This window comes from Triticum dicoccoides, chromosome 7A (assembly GCF_002162155.2).
Source record: "Triticum dicoccoides isolate Atlit2015 ecotype Zavitan chromosome 7A, WEW_v2.0, whole genome shotgun sequence".
Lineage (NCBI taxonomy): Eukaryota > Viridiplantae > Streptophyta > Magnoliopsida > Poales > Poaceae > Triticum > Triticum dicoccoides.
In genome coordinates, this window is record NC_041392.1 from 395,465,734 (window position 1) to 395,473,462 (window position 7,729).

Sequence of the window (7,729 nt, forward strand, 5' to 3'; positions counted from 1 at the left end):
TCCTTCCAATCTGGCCCAAAATCCACCTAAACCTCTCCCATCGTCTAGAGCGTTCGATTACGATCGCGTGGTCGAAAACCACACTCCATTTGGAGCTTCCTAGCGCCCGGCTCCCTCGTCCCCGCCGTCCAGTCCTTCGCCGTGCCGCCGCGGCTTGAGCTCGCCGGCGACCGCGCCAGGGAGCGCCGCCAAGCTCGGCGCCGGTCATCCTCCGCCGCTGCGCGCCCACCTCCGGCCGGATCCGGTGAGGTCCGGCCCGGGGGCATCTTCCCCGATCTTCCCCGCGCTCTCCGGCGACTCTCCGGCCGTCTACAGTGCTCGCTGGCGACGAACCTCGATCCGCACGCAAACCCTAGATCCGGATCGGTTGACTTTTTGCCCCTCTCTCAGTATTTTTTTGCATTTTTCCGCATGCCATAACTCTGTCATCGTAGCTTTGATTCGTGCGTGTCGCATATCAAAATGTTCGTCTCGACGAGTACATCATTTGATCTCATTGCATCATTTTCATTTGAACTCATCTTGATGCCCGAGATGCTGTTGGAAGAGGGCTATGTGAGGAATATGTCAGATCTGTTTCAGCAAATGGCCTTTTGTCATTTTTGTCATGATTAATGTGTGCATGATATGATCCTGAGCTCTACATGTGTTTTGTAGAATGTCATGCCATCTTTACAGGGGTGTATGCCATGTATTTTTGTGATCTTCGTGGTGACTAGCACAAGCATGCAAAGTAGCTTACTCGATGATGCTGATTTCAGGGACTTAGAATTTCACTAAGTCCTTGTTCTGATATTGTTTTTATGCCATATGTTCATGTTGTTTCCTAGTGATCCGTGCCTCTTTTGAGAATGATCAGTAAGGATGTTTTGTTAAATTGTAGTGCTCTATCCATTCATGTCTTTGTTTGCATTTATGGAGCACCCTAGTTTGAGTCAATCGATCTCTACTTTTACTATAAATTGTTCCCGGCAGATTGTTAACATGTTTAGCGATTTTGCCGAGCTTGTTGCTATTGATCTGTGCATGCTATATTGTTGTTCTTGCCATGTCTAGCTTCTATGCCATGTCTTCTTGATGGGTGTATGCTTATTTTGTCATGCCATACTCTGTAGTGAGTGCATCGAGCTCGTAAACATGCCTACTCGTTAACTGTTTTGCATGCTCCAGTTTTTCACTAAGTCTGAATCTGTTTGTGTTTTTGCTATGTTCACATGCTTGCAATTGTATTTTCTGATCCCTTTTGGCTAAAGGTCACTAAGGGACTTTTGTTATGTGCTTAGAGTAGCTTCATGCCATGCCTTGTTTTGCCATGATATGTTTTTGTAGCATGTAGTTTTTATACTCTAAAGATTGCTTCCTGCTGATAAATTCCAGACTTGTGTTAATTTCACTAAGTCTGAAACCTGTTATCATTTGCACTTTTGCCATGCTTGTTTGGACCTGTTAATGGATGAATTAGCCGTAGCTCAGTGTTCATCTTTTGTCAAGCATCATGAGTGGATCCCTTCCATGTATTTTGTTGTCATGTTTCAGTGCTGTAGCATATTTATCTTGATGCATTTAGATGGCTACTTGCTGATTATCGCAGACCGATGCCATATTTGTTTTGCTTGCCATTTCCAAACCGTGCATCCGATTCCGGTGATCTTTATATCGATTTCGACCGAAATTACCTCACCTTTCTAGTGGCACTCTTGGATTTCCAATTTGAGGCTAGGTTCAATCATTGTTTTCCAAATCTTGCATATGCATCACATATCGTATCCCGCATATCATACCATGTTTGAACATGTTGCTTGAGCATTGCACGTGGTTGATTGTGCTCCTTTTGCTTGTTGTTATTGTTTGGGTAGAGCCGGGAGACAAGTTCGTTAACGAGGATCCCGTTGAGTTCGCTTACGAGGATCAAGGCAACTCTGAGTACTTTGCAGGCAAGATGACCATACCCTCGAAATCACTTCTATATTTGCTTGCTAGATGCTCGCTCTTTTGCTATGCCTATGCTACGATACCTACCACTTGCTTATCATGCCTCCCATATTGCCATGTCAAACCTCTAACCCACCATATCCTAGCAAACTGTTGTTGGCTATGTTACCGCTTTACTCAGCCCCTCTTATAGCGTTGCTAGTTGCAGGTGAAGATTGGAGATAGTTCCTTGTTGGAACTTGCTTATTGTTGGGATATCACAATATTATCTTGTTTATCTTAATGCCCCTATATACTTGGTAAAGGGTGGAAGGCTCGGCCTTATGCCTGGTGTTTTGTTCCACTCTTGCTGCCCTAGTTTCCGTCATATCGGTGTTATGTTCCCGGATTTTGCGTTCCTTACACAGTTAGGTTATAATGGGAACCACTTGACAGTTCGCCTTGAATAAAACTCCTCTAGCAATGCCCAACCTTGGTTTTACCATTTGCCACCTAGCCTCTTTTTTCCTAGGGTTTCCGGAGCCCAAGGGTCATCTTTATTTAAACCCCCGGGCCAGTGCTCCTCTGAGTGTTGGTCCAAACAGAGCCACTTGCAGCGCCACCTCGGGGAAACTTGAGGGTTGGTATTAGTTGTACGTAGTGTTCATCTGAGTGTGCCCTGAGAACGAGATATGTGCAGCTCCTATCGGGATTTGTCGGCACATTCGGGCGGTGTTGCTGGACTTGTTTTACCATTGTCGAGGATGTCTTGTAACCGGGATGCCGAGTCTGATCGGATTGTCTTGGGAGAAGGAATATCCTTCATTGACCGTGAGAGCTTGTGATGGGCTAAGTTGGGACTCCCCTGTAGGGATTTGAACTTTCGAAAGCCCTGCCCGCGATTATAGGTAGATGGGAATTTGTTAATGTCCGGTTGTAGATAACATGAAACTTAACTTAATTAAAATACACCAACCGCGTGTGTAACCGTGACGGTCTCTTCTCGGCGGAGTGACGGTCTCTTCTCGGCGGAGTCCGGGAAGTGAACATGGTGTTGGAGTAATGCTTGACATAGGTTGTTCTAGGATCACTTCTTGATCATAGTTGTTCGACCGTGCTTTTTCCTTCTCTTCTCGCTCTCTTTTGCGAATAGGTTAGCCACCATATATGCTAGTCGCTTGGTGCAGCTCCACATCATACCTTTACCTTACCTATAAGCTTAAATAGTCTTGATCGCGAGAGTGTGAGATTGCTGAGTCCCCGTGACTCACAGATTCCTTCCTAAACCAGATGCAGGGACCGATGATACCGCTCCAGATGATATGACCAAGCTCAAGTGGGAGTTCTATGAAGACTCTCGCCGTTACTATGTTTCTTTCCCAGATGTTCAGTAGTGGTGCCCAGTTGGGGCGATCGGGGACTTTGTCGCATTTGGGGGTTGATCTTTATTTTGGTACCGTAGTCGGACACTGAGTGTATTGGATGATTGTAATGACTTATTTATGTATTTGTTTGACGTGGCGAGTGTAAGCCAACTATGTACCTTTCCCCTTTATTTATTTACATGGGTTGTTGTGAAGATTACCTCACTTGCGACATTGCTTTCAATGCGGTTATGCCTCTAAGTCGTGCTTCGACACGTAGGAGATATAGCCGCATCGAGGGCGTTACAATTTCCCCCTCCCGGAGGGAAGTTTCCCCGGCAGAACAGCTCCGCCAGAGCCCTAGATTGGTTCCGCCAAAGTTCCGCCTCGTGGCGGCGGAGTCTCGTCCGGAAAGATGGCTTATGATTTTTTCCTCATCAAAAGACTCCATATAGAAGAAGATGGCCATCAGAGGGCCACCAGGGGGCCCACGAGGTAGGGGGCGCTCCCAGGGGGGTAGGGCGCGCCCCCCACCCTCGTGGGTAGGGTGTGGCCCCCCTGGTGAACTTCTTGCGTTCAGTATTTTTTATATATTCTGAAAACGTCTTCCGTGAAGTTTCAGGACTTTTGGAGCTCTGTAGAATAGGTCTCTAATATTTGCTCCTTTTCCAGCCCAGAATCCCAGCTGTCGGCACTCTCCCTCTTTATGTAAACCTTGTAAAATAAGACAGAATAGGCATAAGTATTGTGACATAATGTGTAATAGCAGCCCATAATGCAATAAATATCGATATAAAAGCATGATGCAAAATGGATGTATGAACTCCCCCAAGCTTAGACCTTGCTTGTCCTCAAGCGAGAGCTGAAATCGAAAAATATGTCCACATATTTAGAGATAGAGGTGTCGATAAAAATAAAATACGGACATGAGGGCATCATGATCATTCTTAGAACAGCAACTTATATAATTCTTGTCATATGATCTCTTATGCTAGAATAACAATTCAATCACAATTTCAAGTATGAATCATAAACTTCATTGAAAACTAACAAACTATAATCTCAGTCATTGGAGCAATTGCAATTTATCATAACATAGTAAAGAGTCAATACAAGAGCTTTTCAGCAAGTCCACATACTCAACTATTATATAGTCTTTCACAATTGCTAATACACATGCAATACTTATGGGTATGGAGTTTTAATCGGACACAGAGAAAGATAGGGGCTCATAGTTTTGCCTCCCAACGTTTTACCTCAAGGGTAATGTCAACAATAATAGTTCATGAAAACTCACATCCAATTAGCCATATATAGCAGGATCTTTCCAACATGTTGTGCTTGCCAAAAGATAAAATGTAAAAAGGAAAGGTGAAGATCACCATGACTCTTATGTAAGGTAGAAGATGAAAGTAACAGATAGTCCCTTCGCAGAGGGAAGCAGAGGTTGTCATGCGCTTTTATGGTTGGATGCACAAAATCTTAATGCGAAAGAATGTCACTTTATATTGCCACTTGTGATATGGACCTTTATTATGCAGTCTGTCGCTTTTATTTCTTCCATATCACACGATCGTATAAAGCTTATTTCCTCCACACCAATCAATCATACATATTTAGAGAGCAATTTTTATTGCTTGCACCGATGACAACTTACTTGAAGGATCTTACTCAATCCATAGGTAGATATGGTGGATTCTCATGGCAAAACTGGTTTAAGGGTGTTTGGAAGCACAAGTAGTATCTCTACTTGGTGCACAGAATTTGGCTAGCATGAGGGGGAAAGGCAAGCTCAATCATGTTGGATGATCCATGACAATATAATTTATCTCAGATGTAAGAAAAAATAACCCATTATGCTGTCTTCCTTGTCCGACGTCAACTCTTTAGCATGTCATATTTTAATGAGTGCTCGCAATCATAAAAGATGTCCAAGATAGTATATTTATATGTGAAGACCTCTCTTTCTTTATTACTTCCTATTAATTGCAACGATGACCAAAACTATGTTTGTCAACTCTCAACAACTTTTATTCATCATGCATTTTCTATGTGAGCTCATTACTCTCCATAATATCCATATGATCTCTTTTATTCTTTTTATTCTTTCTCTTTTCTTTTATTCACTCAAGATCATGGCAAAATAATCAAGCCCTTGACTCAACACTAATCTTTATTATATATAGCTCACGGACTCGATTACATAGAAGGATCATAAAGCAAAACTCACAACTAGATCATATTAAAACTTTATTCTACTAGATCAAGATATTATCAAAAGGATCGAACTAAGAAAAACGGTAAAGATAAAAGTGATGGTGATACGATACCGGGGCACTCCCCCAAGCTTGGCAGATGCCAAGGGGAGTGCCCATACCCATGTGATTATGTCTCCTTTGTTGGTGAAGAAGATGGTGGTGATGATGGGTAGTCGCACATTGAGCGTAGGAGGTCTTCCAACTTGCGGATAATGCCCTTGAGTGCGATGATATGCTCCTTCAACAAAATATTTTCATGTGTGAGATACTTGCTTTGTATACGAGCTAGCTCAATCATCTTGAAAGCTTCGATCTCAGTTGGGGTAAGAAGATTGTGATCAAGTTGAAGGATGTCTTCTGTTGCCAGAACTTGGTCCTCCGTGGCCTTCTTGATCCCTTCATCCTTGTTGATCTCCATGGGTTCTTCTCTCTTCAGCTCTATCTTCATTAGCCAAGCGCCGTTGCCCTCATTGTTGGAGGAGGAGGGAGACGACATGATGCTTAGCTTTGAAAACCCTGGCAGAAAACAGCTCGAAACAAGAACAAGAGATTTTTGCATGATACGGTGGTCAAAACCTTCGGGAGATTATATAATGAATTTTTACCGACCAAAATACGTAATGTGTAAGAAAACGGAGTCCGGAGAGCACACGAGGTGCCCACGAGGTAGGGGGCGCGCCCAGGGGGTAGGGCGCACCCTCCACCCTCGTGCAGGCCTCATGTCCTTTCCGGACTTTCTAAATATTCCAAAACGGAAGAAAATTGCCATTAGAACTGTTTTGGAGTCGGTTTACTTACCGTACCACATACCTATTCCTTTTCAGAGTCTAAAACATTCTGGAAAGTGTCCCTTATGTATTCCTTGGGGGTTACGGTTTCAATAACATCGGTTTCAACATTTATAGGATTACCTGAGATATAATGTTTAATTCTTTGACCGTTCACCACCTTCGGATTTGTGCCTTCAAAGTTGTTGATTTTTATGGCACCGGAACGATAGACCTCCTCGATAACGTAAGGACCTTCCCATTTAGAGAGAAGTTTTCCTGTAAAAAATCTTAAACGAGAGTTGTATAGCAATACATGGTCACCTACATTAAACTCACGCTTTTGTATCCTTTTGTCATGCCATCTTTTAACCTTTTCTTTAAATAATTTGGCATTCTCATAGGCTTGGGTTCTCCATTCATCAAGTGAGCTAATATCAAATAACCTCTTCTCACCGGCAAGTTTGAAATCATAATTTGAGCTCTTTAATAGCCCAATATGCCTTATGTTCTACTTCTAGAGGTAAGTGACATGCTTTTCCATAAACCATTTTATACGGAGACATACCCATAGGATTTTTATATGCAGTTCTATAGGCCCATAATGCATCATCAAGTTTCTTGGACCAATTCTTTCTAGATCTATTAACAGTCTTTTGCAAAATTAATTTGAGTTCTCTATTACTCAATTCTACTTGACCACTAGACTGTGGGTGATAAGGAGATGTAATTCTATTATTAACATCATATTTAGCAAGCATTTTACAGAAAGCACCATGAATAAAATGTGAACCACCATCAGTCATTAAATATCTAGGGACTCCAAACCTCGGAAAAATAACTTCTTTAAGCGTTTTAATAGAAGTGTTATGATCAACACTACTAGTTGGAATAGCTTCTACCCACTTAGTAACGTAATCAATAGCAACTAAAATATGTGTATAACCATTAGAGGCAGGAAAAGGTCCCATATAATCAAAGCCCCAAACATCAAAGGGTTCAATAACAAGTGAATAATTCATAGGCATTTCTTGACGTCTACTAATATTACCAATTCTTTGGCATTCATCACAAGATAAGACAAACTTATGGGCATCCTTGAAGAGAGTAGGCCAATAAAAACCGGATTGCAATACCTTATGTGCAGTTCTATCTACAGCGTGGTGTCCTCCATAAGCTTCGGAGTGACACTTGCGTAGGATCTATTCCTGTTCATGCTCAGGTACACAACGTCTAATAACACCATCTACTCCATCTTTATAAAGATGTGGGTCATCCCAAAAGTAATGTCTCAAATCATAGAAGAACTTTTTCTTTTGCTGGTATGTGAAACTAGGTGGTATAAATTTAGCAACAATGTAATTAGCATAATCAGCATACCATGGAGCTGTATGAGAAGCATTTATGACATTTAATTGTTCATCAGGAA